The sequence below is a fragment of the Athene cunicularia genome (assembly GCF_003259725.1).
Source record: "Athene cunicularia isolate RWA chromosome 4 unlocalized genomic scaffold, athCun1 chr4_part2, whole genome shotgun sequence".
Classification (NCBI taxonomy): Eukaryota; Metazoa; Chordata; class Aves; order Strigiformes; family Strigidae; genus Athene; species Athene cunicularia.
In genome coordinates this window covers 35,862,107-35,878,602 of record NW_020799099.1, presented here as the reverse complement: position 1 = coordinate 35,878,602, position 16,496 = coordinate 35,862,107, and the positions used below count along the sequence as shown (strand labels likewise).

At 40.7% G+C, this 16,496-nt stretch overlaps 1 long non-coding RNA gene across 1 annotated transcript in view; it reads left to right on the top strand.

Moving 5' to 3' along the window:
* Positions 1-770: 770 nt before the first annotated feature.
* Positions 771-16,496, top strand: part of LOC113479604 — an 18,216-nt gene continuing 2,490 nt past the window's right edge. Inside the window, exons 1-2 of the long non-coding RNA XR_003398310.1 lie at positions 771-873; positions 1,030-1,031. This is a non-coding gene — a long non-coding RNA (uncharacterized LOC113479604). The remainder of the gene's footprint in view (positions 874-1,029; positions 1,032-16,496) is intronic.

The following is a 16,496-nucleotide window of genomic DNA, read 5'->3' as shown; positions in this document are numbered from 1 at the left end:
CCCTTGAGGTCCATCCTCTCGAGAGGTGTGGGAAGAGAGATTGCCAGTGAAGAGCCTTCTCTTTGTCCACTGCTACAAGTTTGAAAGTAGTGTTCATCAATGGGGTACACTTCATAAGACTTCAGGTGTGCTCCAGCGTACCCTGCGTCAGAGCAACAGGCTGAGGTGTACCCGCCCAATGAAAATAGGGCTTCTTGGCTGGTGCAGTGTAGCAGCCACTAATCGCCTTTGTTCTCGGGGCTTCACGGTAGTTGAGTAGTAGTTGAGGCCTTTGGCCAATGGGACCTGCTATTGACTATAGATCAGATTCAGCCTGGGGGAGCCATTTTGATCTTGTCCCCTGGAGCAGCACGCTGCAGTCAAGGACTCTTCCCTTAGGTCAAGACACCACCCAAACTCCTCGAGGTGACTTGGGTCAGGACATTGCCCTGAGCAGGTCCTCAAAGGTTGAGAGCCCTCACTTGTTAGGTGAGTGATAGAGCATTTTGGGTTGTCATTAAACCCTAAGACGTTGTTCTGTTCTCTTCTCACAGACATTCAAACCTGTAATTTGTGGAAGGTTAGTTAATTGTGTTGACAATAAATTTTTAATTTCTGGTGGTTGATTTTTATCTGAGAGCCTCCGTAACAAATTAATGTTGTCGGCAGGATGTCGACAGAGGAGTTATTACAGTAGTTGTGTCCCTTCTCCCCCAGATGTGCAATGAGTGAAGGGGAAGTGTTTTGATCTGGTGGCAGTTGTAAGAGATTTGGAACAAAACAGGGAGTGGTGGAATAGTGAAAATGAAGGAAAAATGTGTGTGCCATTTTAGGTGCCTGATTGATTCAGGCACAGGATTATTTTGTAGTAGTGGAGAAAGATAACTTCGAGGAGTGGTTGGAAATTGATGATCTGAAGACAGAATTGTTACTAGAAAGAGAGAGAAGGTGGTTATTAGGGAAAAAAAATATGAAATTATGTTGGCACAAGCAAACAAGCCTCCTAATGTTCAGATTCAAAAGTTAATTAAGGGTGTTGTAGATCTTGAGGAGTGGGATGGAGATATTTGGGGAGAGTCTGATGGAAGGGGCTTGGAGGAAATAAAGGAATTGGAGGAAGGAAATGTGCAACCTCTCATTAAAACAGAAAGGCATACAGGTCCACAAGGTGGGAACCCCCAAACCCCCGTCCATACAACCCCCTGGACGGACCCGAGCTTAGTGAACTTCAGGTTAAATATTCATGCAAATTGGGTGATACTGAAACCGAGTATTTTTGGAGAGTTTCTTTAACAGGGGGGGATCAAATTCTCTTGAGTAATGATAAGGCAGGAAGTTTCTGGGGTCCTGGAGTGTTTCAAGTGACGGACCATTGGGCAACCAGTCAATAACATCTTGAGTGGCTTACTGGGCTGGGGGGGTGGACCCTAAGGAGAGGGGGGAACCCGTTGCTATTAAGGTGAAGAGATTGTCAGAACTGGTGAAGGGAGTACAAAAGGCAACTGGCATTCAGGCGATGGATGGGAGGGAGCGACGTGGAATACTGCTTGCCGCACCGGTGGATCCCAGCCACCTTAGAGCCCTTATATGTCCAGTCCCTCAGAAAGGGTGCAAAGAGCTATTGAATGCAACCAGCGAAACCCCCCAGCCCCTCACATGCAGGTGTTAATGTGGGCAGAAGTGTTACAGGATCTGGTTGCTAATGGGCAAGAGATGGGCTGGACTGATGCTAGTGGGGGCAGGGATGGAAGCCGGAGGGTTTGGCCAGTCAGTCAGAAACTCCACCCCTGAACAGCAGCCTTGGAGAGAGTTTAAACCACCCCGGGATAAGTCAGGTCAATTTTATGGTTCAAGAAGGAATAATCTTTGGTGGAAGACGTTGGCACTGGGGGTACCCCAGGCAATATTACATGGGCAATCTACTGGTAATATCTTGAAGTTGGTGCAATTGCTGGAGGGGAGAACTCGAGAACAAAGGAAAAATGTTAGGGTCTGATGTTATGTCAGGTAAACAATGGGGTTTACCAGATGGCAGAGTGTGGAGTTTTAGAGTTAAGGTGACAGAAGTTACTTGTGTCTCTCAATATCCATTGCTAACTGCTGCCAAACAAGGTATTTTTGAGGTGATTGATGATATTGAAAAAACGTTATAAATTGTACACATTCCCCCTATAATTCTCTGGTGTGGCCAGTCGCAAACCAAACAAAAGGTTTGTCAGCTGGGGGCCTGGCACAGCTGGACTGGGTGCAGCCCTACAGGAGCACGCCTGCCAGGTCTAGGATGGGCTCTTTATGGTTCCTTTGTCGGAAGCAAACAGGGATCACTTTGCTCCCCCGTGGGAAGGTGTGCCATTTATATTTGCACGTCTTCACCTGGAATATTGGCACTCACCCACAATTTCTTCCTATGCACTGGCTCAAAAGCTTGCTAAAACCATGCCTGGAGAAAGGGTTAAGATCTCAGGAATTCCCCCCTCTTGTGGGTGTCCTGCAGTGAGAAACTGCGAGGAAGTGCTATGTACAATTAGATCATTATTGCCATACACAGCAAGTAGAGAACACCCAAATCAATTTAATCAGGTAACAGGAAACACTTTACTGCCAGGGTGGTCCAGGAGTGGGCACACAAGGAATACAGTGGGTTTGCACACCCTTTACTATCCTCAGGCTCATGGGCATTGTTGACATACTTGGGAAGCCTTAGGTAAAGGTGGAAAAACTCACTGTATTGGTGCTCAATGGATAATTTCTAATTTTTATCATGATGCTGAGGTTCTGATCCAAGGCCTAGTTCTGTTTTTTTTGTTAGGATCTTGGAGGAACAGATGATTTTGGCATCCTGACTGGAAATGGTGTTGGTGATCCATATGGACAATCAAGACTTGGATGACAACATGGTGGCGAATTAATCTTGTAAAATTGGCAGCATTCAGAAGAAAGTGGTTGAATATAGTGCTGTTGCATTAATGCTACTTTAGGTCAATAAATGAAAAAAGTAGCAAGAGACTTGAGGCAATTGTGTCATATTAAGCATTAATTAGTTAATTGGATATGTTTGAATCTTCATTGTTAGAATGGTTAATCAGCTTCCTTCAGTTTTGATTGTAATACATTGTACAGTTGGAGGGTTGGTTGGTTTTTTTTAAGATTTGATTGTATAATCATCTAGGGATGACAATTCACAATGAGTATGGAAACTCACCAGGACCGCATGCCCTTTTAACCTTGGAGGCAAGAGGTGACTGCACCACCACTGCAAGGAAACCAGGCAAATCATGACTGTAGTCACAGCATGGATTTTGTGGCAGGTGCACCTGCCCAATGAAAATGGGGCTTCTTGGCTGCTGAAGTGTAGCAGCCACTAATTGCCTTTGTTCTCAGGGCTTCACGGTAGTTGAGGCCTTTGGTCAATGGGAGCTGCTATTGACTACAGATCAGATTTGGCCTGGGCATCAATGGAGGCCCCTGAAGCAGCACGCTGCAGTCAAGGACTCTCCCCTTGAGGTGACTTGGGTCAGGACGTTGCCCTGAGCAGGTCCTGGAGGTTGAGAGCCCTCACTTGTTAGGTGAGTGATAAAGCATTTTGGGTTGCCATTAAACCCTAAGAAGTGGTGCTTTGTTCTGTGTTTTTGGGTTTTCGATATACCCTAGGAAGTTGTTCTGTTCTCCTCTCACAGACATTCAAACCTGTAATTTGTGGAGGGCTAGTCAATAAATGACAATAATTTTTTAATTTTTGGCGGTTGGTTGTTTATTTGAGATCCTCCGTAACAATTGCCTACAACTATAATCTTCTTTTTTATTCCTCATGTAATGGTTGTGATATGGGGCATAGGCTTTCCTGACCTTGGCAACATCTCTGGTGTAGATGGACCATTATCCATATGATCTACTAACAGAGTTTCCACATCCAGAGCCTCATACCTGTTGTAAAGAGACACCTGGCAAGGTGAGGTAGGCAGGGAGTAGGTTTGCCTGCTGCATGGAGCGTGGACTTGCCTCCATTGGCTCCTTCCTTTAACTTACTGCCTTCTGCCGGGTGAGGGGAGGATACAGGATCCCCTTGATCTTGGTTATTTTCTGGTGGATGTCCCCTGAGCCTCTCCGATGCTCCTTAACCTGTCCACTTTCTCCCAAAGCTCTGCCGCCAGGCTGAGCAGATCACCTACTCGGTCCCACCTCCCACGGCTGTTCTCCGTGCTGCCATCCCGTGCCAGTGAAAGGCTCTGGCACGCCCTGCAGCCCGAGACCCGGGTCTCTGCGTGTTTTCCTGGGAGCTCTCTCTGGGTTGCCACATGTGTTGTGGTGAGTGCAGAGCTGGTGGCCTTCTGCTGGGCAGGCATCACCGCTAAGCTCCTCTGGGAGGGCGATGACCACCGAGGGGAATGGCCTTTGGAGCTGGCAGGGTGATGATGCCCTTCAGCACCTACTGCTGCCCCTCGCCCTGTTCACTCGCCCTGGCCGCTTGTGCTCCCCAGGCTGGTGCCTATAGGTGTGGGGTGGCTGTTGTTGTCCCGGTCTCTGTGAGAGTGGCCGGCTGCGGGTGGGTCTCTCGCTGCCTGAGGAAAACCCTCCTGTGCACCAAGATCCACCGCTTACCTGCAGACCAGGCTGGCTCTGGAGCAGCTCACCTCCATGACTGATTGATAGTTACAGTTACACCACATTTAAATCTCCCGCTGTTGCTCTGTAAACACGCAAATTATATCTGTGCTTCTGTCAGAGTGTCAGGTTTGTAAATCTGTAATAAGATGATTATCTTAAAGAGCTGGTGACTGATGAAAGTACTGATGTGCCAGGTAATTTACAATACACTTGCTGGGAATAAAGACTTTATTTTTATTCTCCTAAATGAACAAACTTATTTTTCATATATTAAAATACAGAATCTGCCTGTGTCCACCTTGTACCAATGGCATACGTTTTTAATCAAAAACATTGTGGAGGTACTGTTTTATTCTCTTGTAATAGAATAACAACAATAATAGAATGACAACAGAGTTACAAGAAGAAGGTAAAACAAATAAGAAAAAATTATCCCTACAGTACTCTGCTGAGTCTGTTACTATTTCAGAACCATCCTCTATTTGTAACTACATTTTGATTTCCTTGTATCATACCAAAAACATCTCCTGTTTGAATCCATTATGTTTTGCTAGGAATTGACAATCTGTTCAATTCTTTAATGAAATTCCATGCACTAATAAGTAAAAATTTTACCTCCAGCTGCGTTCTGAATCTTCACAGCACCTTTCACAGACCCTATTTACACTGTGCCTTTCTGGCTTCCAGTCTACTCCTTTACAGGTGCTGTTTTCTGTGAGTCTTATGTGAGCATGGTGAAAGAAGGGATGAGAGGCTAGAATATATATATCACATAACAACCTAAGGTAGAGTGTCACAGGTATCTCATCACATTATATGACAGTGACTTCTCATATCCTATTTGGCCTGTGTCTTACCAGTGGTTTCATATCCCTTTGGAGGAAGAACACATCAGAAACGGTAGTGGGAAAGAAAGAATTGGTGAAAGGACCCTGTGATCATACTCTGATCACAGTGTACTGAGTACAGTCCTCACGGAAGTTACTAAAAGCTTAGCAGTCACTTGTAACCCTTCTGCATCTCTAGTTAGGAAATTACAAACCTCCTTTGAAGTTTTCTGATTAATTCATAGAGAAAAAAAAAAAAAGACTGAGATTGAGAAAAAATCCCAAACAAAACATCATTTTTCAGATGAAGCAAGATTTCATTTATTAAAAAAGATTGCTTTTGTACCTTCACTTTGGATTGCTTGGGTGATGGAGTATCTAGGAAGTAAAATTTCTTCCATAGCATAGAAAATAGTTTACCAAGTATTGAAGTGATTAGTAGTAGAAAAGCACAGTGTACCTTTGAATGCTGTGCCTTTGAAACGCACTCATCCTGGGTAAGATAGTAGCAGAGTTACAATGAACTATCCGAACAAGAAACCTCAAAGGCACCTTGATATGATGTCAATATTTATTATATTTAATTTCTCACTGTTCTGAAAATCCTTGTAGTGACACTAACTGGAAAGATCAGTCCCTTCTGTAGGGAAGATTGTCTCTGGAAACATCTCTCTCCAGAAGACCAAAATATATCCTGCACGAGGATGTAAGGAAGAATATAAAACTCCATTGAAAATTTTGCTGTTAAACTCTGAGGGTTTTACTTAAGGCAAACAAAACAAGAACATACCTTACTTGGACTCTCTACATTACAAGTATTTTAGGGCTGAGGAACCTCAGAAAACGGAACGTGAATCGCTCGCGGACATGCAAACATTTGAGCAGTAGCCCTGATAAGCAGAGCTCAAGCCCTTTATGTGAATGTTTGCTCAGATCATGATAACAGAAGTGGTGGTACCAAAAGCAAGATGTGTATAGGCCTAGAGAAACATGTACGTGCATTGTAGAAATATACTGTTCAGCTTCCTCCAACTCTTTTGCCTGACTACAGCTCAAGGAAGATTATTTAGTCACCCCAAGACCTTCTCAGTTTTTCCTTTGATCTTCTGGATGCGACATCACAAATCTGTTATTTCTGAGATAAATATGCTCATCTTAGGCACTCTGTAGGGCCAGTTTGTGATGTAATGGTTCTGTAAAGAGTGAGATTGAACACAAAAGGTCCTGTAAGCATGGAGGCTTTCAAGATTAAATCCAGGTTTTGCTGTATTACAGTTAGACTGACTAAGCTTTTACAGTGTTATTTGACTTGAAATCTTTCATTATCAAGAGGTGAGGACTTCAGAATCTAATAGCATGCTTTTATCTATATTTACTAACAACCTTTTTAAATGCATCAAGTAAACCAAAAAAATTATAGATAAAGAATTTGGAAAAGTTTTATTATTTTTTCCCTCTGGAAATTAAGGATAAGATATGATAGTTTGCACTGCACCAGTAATTAAATAATAACAAGAAATAAATTGCTGCAGGAAGTTAGGATTTTAAGCAGAGAAATCATTACTTTTGCTCCATGTATTTAAAAGAAGTGAATGGAAATTAATCCATCATTTATAATAGAACAGAAATGAAAGCATTCAAAGGAAAACTAATTTAAAATTTTTTAATGCTGATTTATATTTTAATTATATAATGCTTATTTACAATTATAATTATCCATGTGCTTCTAAGATGATTGACAGTGTAAAGGAAATGGGTTATATATATTCTTACATGAAAGCTAGAAACTAGACATTTAAACAGAAATTCCTCTGTGGTTGTGATGCGACTTTTTAAGAATGTAGCATTAATTCATCAGCATACATATATCTCCATACTCAGTAAGCCAGAATCACTGTAAAACTGTATGTTTAGGGAAACAACATTTTTTTTTGCTTACATTGTTTTAAATTTTGGAAAATTGCATGAATTGCCAAATGCTTTTTATATTGTCCTATATTGCCATTTAGTGAAGTGGCTGCTATTACATAAGCACCAGATTTAACAAATTTTCTTCCCACTTTATTTCCTACTTCTCTTCTTCCCACAGAGTTTGGCAGTGTCTTTTTCAGTCTTTTTTTTTTTTTTTTCCTTTCCTCCCTTTAACTCCCCTTTTTGGGGAGAGGAGGTGAAGATGTCTTTTTATTTTCAAGAAAAGATTCTTTATAAATACCGCTGTGACAAATCCATTACACAGCACAGAAGTGATCAGCGTGGTGCCAATCTGGCTGAGAACTGAAGGTCCAAACTAACACTGTTCCAAAAGATCAATGGGGGACACTTCTAAACGGCAAGAGTTTTAACTGGCTCTATACACCACTGAAAGAAAATAAGAGATCAAATAGTCGTCTTCAAGACAGAAATAAATGCGTGTTTGTTTCTGCCCCTCTGGCCTACTCTTTAAATACAGCTTAGGAAAAAAATACATTAAGAGACAACAAAGAAAATACAAGCAGCTGAGATCTGCGTTCTTCTGATAAGCTGTACTCTGATTCACAGCAAACTTTAAACAGCATAGGTAATTAACCCTGTGGAAAAAAAAAAATAAAAAAAAATACCAGGGGACAGGGTAGATACTCTCCTGCTTGAATTGTTTCAAACAGGACTGAAACTCTTTATTCAATTTATTTATTTATTTTTAAATTGTCAGTCCAAGCATAAGCTATGAAACAGAGGAACTGAATGCTAATACTGTCTTAGGGAGAAAAAGAGGTCTACTCACAATGTTAAAACCTAAATGCTCTGATCAGGTTGTGTATATACATATTTCATAATTAACACAATTCATTTGAAGAAATTATATTTATTCTGAAGAAGCAAATAAAAACTGTTTGGTTTTAGGTATTGACCAGATACTGCTGCTGAAATGCTTCTCAGGTATCAATCTTACTCTTCTCAGATTGTTAGCATACAATAATATATTGACTGGATTGTGCTAGGCAAATTTCTTATTTCTTTCTTAGCAAGACGTTTCTCAGATATCTCCTGCTGATTTTAAAATGAGGTATCTATTTAAATCTCCCATATATGTTACTGGAAGAAAACTTTGATGTCTTAAATATCTGAAAATTTTAACATCTGCTGTTTACTTCCATGCATCTTGCATTAAGGAAGAAAAAAGTTTTGCTTCAGAAGCCAATAAGGCTCTTGCAGTTTCACAGTCTTTTTAGTATAAAGAAAGGGTGAGTTTTAAAGTACAGCCGTGACTCTACTTATTGAATAGGTTTCAGGATTTTGGTGCTGGTTTTTTTTGCCAGCTCAGGTTAGTCAGATTTTATTTCACTTAGAAATACTGACAGAAAAGATTGCATGTTGTTTCATCATTAATTTTAAGGAAATAATATGGTTTGTGATTAAAAACTTTCACAAAGAAACTTCAGAAAGATGTTTCAGTATTTGATACTTCACTTATAACTGTGAGACAGGGAAAAAACCCAAAGCAATGATATTATTGTTTGAGATCTACCTTTCCCTGCTACTAGGAAAATATATTTCTAATTTATTTTCCTTTATAGTTTGCACACATTTGAAACTAAACAAAAGTATATAAAGACTGAAAACTCTCTAGTGTATTTTAATCATCCCAAGAGACAAATTTATGAGCAAAACCATTTATGAATATGAAGTGTTTTACTTACAAAACAAGTGGCACAGCAAGAAGAGAATCTAGAACATAAGACTGTTGATGAAATAGATCCATAATTTACAATATTCTAATTCATACTTTAAAAACCCTCAAGCATTTACATAAATAATTTTCTCTTTATCTTTTATTTTTATCCTTCTTTGTCCTAGTCAGCCCTAGAAATGTCACCAAACACATTACAATAGTTAGCATAAATATTATAAAAGGCTTGTTTCTCTCCCTTTCTTCCTCAAAGTAGGAACATTTGTGGGAAGAATTTAGATCCTAGAACCACTTGCTACTTATCAGTCTTTTGGACACAAGCATGTGCATATTCAAAGAAGCCAAGACTAACCTCTAAGCACAGCTGGAACATTTATTTTATATAGGGCGAGTCATATCTGGATGGTTTTGAATAAGAGCTTTCTCTCTATGTGGTCTTAAAATGTCTCTCATATTGCCCAACAGAAAGCTTAATTTAGATTGTGAGAAGCAACAGAGAGTACTTTTCCTTCTTAAGCTCTCACAGTGAAAAAAGCTTTTCTCCTCTTTGGTGTCACATATCATCACCAGCTTCAGCTAGAATCTCAGACACATAAATCAAAAAACTGTCACTTCTTCTAAAAACATTCGTACAGAGCGACAATACAATTTTCATGCCTGACAACATAATGAAACACTTCTGTGTGGAAGCTGCTAGAAATGTTATTTGTTTGACTCAAGTGACCAGCAGCAGAAGTTCAAGCTCTAAGGAGCTTGTCAGGGATCCCCACTATCATCTGCAGCTACATCTGGTCTGGAAGAGGATGTGGTAAACAGTATTTCTTCTATAAACAAGGACTATCCAGGCATGGTTTACTAGAGGTGCAATGTCACTTGATTAACACATTTACTGAAATAGCACCCATTAAAAATAAATCAGGTTAAAGCATGGCCACTGCTGTAGAAATGTTTAGAAAGAGTTCCTGCTGCAAAGAGCTCATCATGTGCATGAAGTGAAAGTGGGAACTTGAATGCAGCTGGGCTGTTCCTTCCCAAGACCAGTTATACCAGGCCAGCTTACAGACCTTTCTGGAAGCCTGTCTGTCAGAAAAGCTGTAGTGCTGTATGATGGGCATCACTTGTAGCTGGTTGGCAACCATCAGCCAGCACAGATATTTGCAAAATGTTTTCCAGTTACAGTGTCTGATGTGTATGGGACTTCACCATCATCATGGCAGCAGCACTGGGCTGAGATTTCCTAACAGACTGCCTCCAGGGAAGGGTTCAGTCTTGATCTGAGATAAACACTTCCCACCTTCAGTGGGCATAGGAGATGGAAAGGGAGAAAACAGGCTGCTTCATCCTGTTTCAGGAGGGTGAACAAAACGGTTCCTGTGTGGATGTTGCATGACCCCCAGAAGCTGGCAGGTCTGTTCTCAAGGGAGCATTCCCAAATGCAAAATGTTAAGAGTACACACAGAGTCAAATCCATCTGCTTTGAAGATGTAAAAAAAGCAACCGGAAAAATCTTAAAAGGGACCTTCAATATATTGTCAATGACAATAATAATAAAGACCTGTCTCAGATCGAGTATTTTGATCATCAGAAAAGGGGTTATTAATATGAAAACAAATGTAAAGAGCTGCATCAGGCAGAAGTGGTAGCAGGAAATCAAATGTACAACTGCTGTATAGCAAATACAATAGAGATCTAAAAGATAAAAGGGGGAAAAAAATGAAGAGTGATTTATTACCTCATCAACTAAATTTAAATTTGTATTAATGTTAAATGCTTTTATGACTGTTCATGGGCACTGAAAACTGTAATGAATGTCCCTAGACACAAAGGGCTAGAGTTAATTCATATATAAACTATTCAGATATTCTTACTGGAACTGGCAAAATTGGTGAGCTGAAGAAAAAGCACTTTGTGAGGTCAGTCAGAAATAACACAGATGAATCAGCATCATGAGAGCTATCTCAAGTAAGAAAGAATCCAAAAGAACAGAAAGAATCTAAAGAACAAGAAGGAAATGAGTGACCTGATAAAAAGTACTGTATTTAGAGAGAAATTCAGGAGCTATTGTACTTCAAACCCTTTTCTTGATTTTTAGAGACAACAGAGGAATATGCTATGCAAAATATATTTCCTAAATAGCAGAACACAATACTATGATTGGTACTATTATCTATTTAAATTATAATTATTTCCTATCCAGCTATCCCAGACTGATACCCTTCAGACCCACCAGAAAGAAAAATTACTAGTATTCTTGCCAATTCAAGCTGAGAAACTGCAAGCAGAATCCCAGCTCTGATTACCTGATGTAATTGCCGGCTACCCTCTGCAGGCGAACAAATACTTTGTGTCTCAGCATTTTATCCCCAAGGCCCTTATCCAGGCAAGTTTCATGGAATTAAGCTCCCCGCCTTGCTCAGCACATGGCTGTGACAGAAGCCTCTGCTGCCTGTCAGGTTTGGAGGCTTGACAGTTACACAGCCGTAACAATAACACAGCAGTAATAAAAAGCAGTGGAGAGTTAGTAAACTTCAGACATTAGAACTTGTCTTCAACAAGTTGTTTGGTTTTAGTTTAAAACAAACAAACAAACCCCAGCCACCACACAGAAAAAAAATCCTGTGTACCCACATATACCTCCAGAAGTCTAGGCTGTATAACCAATTGGAAGCTCAGGTTTCCTTATTAAACATTCCATTACTAGTAATAATAATTGCTTCATTAAAGACTTCAGTAATTATCTCTGCTTATATATAATAAAACTGTCCTCACTGAGATTTTCTTAGAGAACTCTGCTTCTTCACAACTTTATTGAAATTAAGGGGGGAAATGTATTACTTTATGAACATAATAACATGCACAGTTAAAATCCAGTTGAAAGACTGGAAAACCTGAAATTCTTCCAGATGTTATGGGCTACTAAAGAAACATCTTCCCAGTCATTGTTAAAGCTTTCACCTAGTATAAGCAAGCCATGCGCACAGACAATACCACCACACAAACACAAAAAGCCATAGCTGATGTCCATGACACTCAGACTTCAGGCTGGGCAGTGATACCAAAACCAGCACAGTTATAATTGCTCACAGACCATGTCGGTGCCCTTGGTGCTTGTCATTCCAAGACTGCCTGATGTTTGATAATTGCTAATCACCAAATACACTTATTCCCATCTCAGGGAACCTCTGACTTTTGTGAAGGTTGCTCCTTTACGAAACTTTCAGGCACCCTCTGACTTTTGTGATGGTTGCTCCTTTACGAAACTTTTGCAGATGGCTGAAGAGAACAGCTGATCTTTTATGCAGCATGGCAGGGAGAAAGCCAGGCAGTGGTCAGACTTGCAGCTCTGCACAGCCTGGGCTTCCGCATTCCACTTTGTTAGTCACAATCCTCATTTTGATGAAAAGCAGCTTGTTAAAGCTGCTGTAAGATGAAAAAGCGATGTGAATAGGAATAATGAAAATCCTCAGATAATTTGTCTTTTTTGTGAGCTTCCTAGCACTTCAAAAGGCCACCACCAACTACTTTCAGTAGCTGAAACTAACCAATCTTCATAAATAGATACACACAAAAATCCCACATCTTGACAGAAAACAATATATGAAAATGTCAGCATTAGGCTACTGTTAACAAAACTGTCTCCTCATCAAGGGTACTAATTCAAGTCCCTGCCTGTTCAATCTGGAAGAAATCCAAAGACATCATGCACTTACTTGACAATTAATATACTTTTCCAAACACTTTTCATGCTAAAAGATAAGCTCTACTAATCAAGGGACAAGAGAGGAACATATTGGTGTATCTTTTTTTAAGCACTGTCACAGAATTCATACATTCAAGTTATTATTACTAATATTTCAAATGGAGAGTCATGTTCAACTAAATTTTTTGGGATCAAAATGTTAAACTTGAGTGCTTGTTTTGCTGCTAACCAAGCAGAAATGATTCTGATATTCAAAACCAACATTACACTGGAAGAACGACAGCATTTGTTGAACAACATGAACTCCCACCTGTTTACAGCAATTATCAGATACAAGGAATCAGACTTATATATTTGTGATACATGTCCCTGATGAATTTGGTGGCCTTCTACATCAGGGTTACAGCATTGGTAGCTAAGGGAAAAGTAACTGACATCATCTACCTGGACTTGTGCAAAGCATTTGACACTGTCCCACACGACATCCTTGTCTCTAAACTGGAGAGATGGGTTTGACAGATGGACCACTTGGTGGATAAGGAATTGGAATTGGCTGGATGGTCACACTCAAAGAGTTGAAGTCAACGCCTCGATGTCCAAGTGCAGAACAGTGACAAGTGGTGTTCCTCAAGGGTCAGTGTTGGGCCCAGCCCTGTTTAATCTTTTGTTTGGTGATATGGGCAGTGGGACTGAGTGCACCCTCAGCAAGTTTGATGATGACACCAAACTGTGTGGTGTGGTTCATATGCTGGAGAATGGATACCATCCATAGGGACCTTGACAGGCTTGATGTGGGTCAGTGTGAACCTCATGAAGTTCAACAAGGCCAACTGTAACATCCTGCACACGGGTCAGGGCAATCCCAAGCACAAATACAGGCTGAGCAATGAGTAGATTGAGTGCAACCCCGTGGAGAAGGAAATAGGATATTAGTGGATGAAAACCTGAGACATCTATGTGTGCTCACAGCCCAGAAAGCCAACCGTGTGCTGGACTACATCAAGAGAAGTGTGGCCAGCAGGTCAAGGGAGGGGATTCTCCCCCTCTGCTCTGCTCTTATGAGACCCCACCTTGAGTACTGCATCCAGCTCTGGGTCCCCCAACATGATGACATGGACTAATTCATGTGGGTCTAGAGGAGGGTGGGTCATGAAGATGATCAGGGGGACGAAGCACCTCCCTTATGAGGACAGACTGAGAGAGTTGGGGTTGTTCAGCCTGGAGAAGGGAATGCTCTGGGGAGACCCTTAGAAGGGTCTTCCAGCACTTAAAGGGGACTACAGGAAAGATGGGGAGAGGCTCTTTATCATGAAATGTAGGGATAGGACCAAGGGTAATGGTTTTAAACTGACAGAGGGTAGATTTAGATGAGATATAAGGAAGAACTTTCCTGTGAGTGTGGTGAGACACTAGCACAAGTTGCCCAGAGCAGCTGTGGATGCCCCCTCCCTGGCAGTGTTCCAGGCCAGGCTGGATGGGGCTTTGAGCAACCTGGGCTAGTGGAAGGGGTCCCTGCCCATGGCAGGAGGGGTTGGAACTACATGATCCTTAAGTTCCCTTCCAACTCAAACTATTCTACGATTGTTATTTATTTATTTTTAATCAAATAAAGCTTTATCTTCTAAATTCACATTCTTTTCCCAATGAAAATATGTAATTGGGGCAACTTTACAAATAAGTGAAGAACCATGTTCAGAAAGAATATTATGAACCCCATCAGAAGTTTGTAAAGATTGCGCTCCCACATTGCCGAACACAGGAGTAGCCATGTAGTGCATGGAGCCTCAGCCATCCTTATAGAAACCATCTACTGAAAGTAAAGGATTTAGACGAAGAGGACTAGCAACAGCTAATATTTTGAAAACAGCAGCCAATTAGAAAAGGTCATGGCCAAGGTGATGCAATTAGCCTGTGCTTCTCATACCTCTCTCACATGGTTTCTAATGAATTGACTCAGTGTATGTGTGGTCACTCTAAAGAAAGTCCTCGTGGAAAGAAGTTCATTACACAGTGTACTATTTCATGCTAAACTGCAACCTCGCTCTGCTTAATGTTTATCATGGATTTCCTAAAGAAATGGACAGTAACATAGTAATGATTTATAGATTAAATATTTTGTTGTATTAAACATAATAAGCACTAAGTAGAGTATATTTGTACATCTTTGTTAGCTGTGGTATCTACTGGTACTGAATTAAGTCACTGAGGCACAGTCAGACCAGTAAGACCAATACCTGTGAACGATTTCTACTTGTGTGATGTACTAGTTTTGTCCCTAGTATGCTTTGCACTAGAGTATATCGAACTGAAGTCACCAAAGATTGGAGCTGCTGCCAAAGGTAAACCTGGTGAGATGAGGAGCTAGGAAATTAAAACAGGATATAGAAATTAGGCGCTCGGGAAATTAAGGTATAACTTAGTTTAGAGATAAAGATGGAAGACTTAAGAGATCAGGCTAGGGGCTAGAGGCCCATTAGTTAAAAGATAACTAAGATTAAATAGGATAATAGGTCACAGTTGATGAGCCAGAGAGCAGAACAATATAGAAACCTTGATTAAGAGAAGTTGTGAGGGAATGCTTCCTGATGGAATAGGAAGACAGCCCTAAAACTGGTATAAACCAACCCTATGGTCCGGCCTGAGTCCCGGAGGCTACAGAGACTGCGCAAGGAACCGGGGTAAAAAGTTCAACAGTGAGGAAGAGGAGCTACTTCTTCTCTGCGACCCCAGCCCACGACCACTGGGACACACTGCGCAGACGCAACTAGGGGGAGACCGGGGCGGAACATATGAAAAAGTCTTTCAGGCTCATTATAATACAAAGCGGGGATAGATCATGCATATGTATAGGCATGTTATGAATATGTGATACTTTGTAGCATAAAGACAAGACAAGGTGCCAGGAGAGGTGCACACGTTTGTGGCGGAATGATCCCCCGTGTGCCTCAGCACTGAATGAACATACCTACTTTATAACCTTAGAGGTTGTGGAGCCGTGTTTCCGCAGGTCTCTGGCTATGCTCTCATGGCCATGCTCTTGCCATGCACTCAGGTTAGCAGTGACTTCTAATGAACCTATGAATTATACTGTTATTTAAAACCAAAAAAAACCCAACAAACCCAAACAAAACAAAAAACCAAACAAAACCCACAGACCAAAACCAAACTGTTTCTGTTGATCACTTCAGGAGCTATACCAAGTATTTAGCAAGCACTGACAAATTACTGAAGTGTTCTATATACGTTAAAGCTGTAAGTGATAATATTTACATTCACAAAAAGAGCTAACAGATTAAAAGGATATGTTTAGTTGTACTTGCAGTTGTGAACATATATTGCCTTTAACTACCAAAAGTAAGTAGACTCGTAATCAAAACGTCATTCTGAAGTTAACTATTAGAATTTTTCCCCTTCTCCCAAGGAGAAATTACTGAGAACAACTGAAATAAATGGTGTGATGATTTCTCAGGTCTTACAAGAAAAAACATCAGCAATAAATAATTTGTGTATGTAAAAAAGTTAACATCACTTTCTGATGCTCACCACTTTGAGGGTTAGCTGCTATAGCTCACAGAAAATAAGACCATTTTCATCCTTTTGCTCCAGAGAGCACATTCAAACCTGAAAAATTGTGGAAACTTCTAATTATGTAAATAGAAACACATCCTATGCCCCATTTTCTACTGCCTAAATTAATTCTGTAAACAAATGGGGGGGG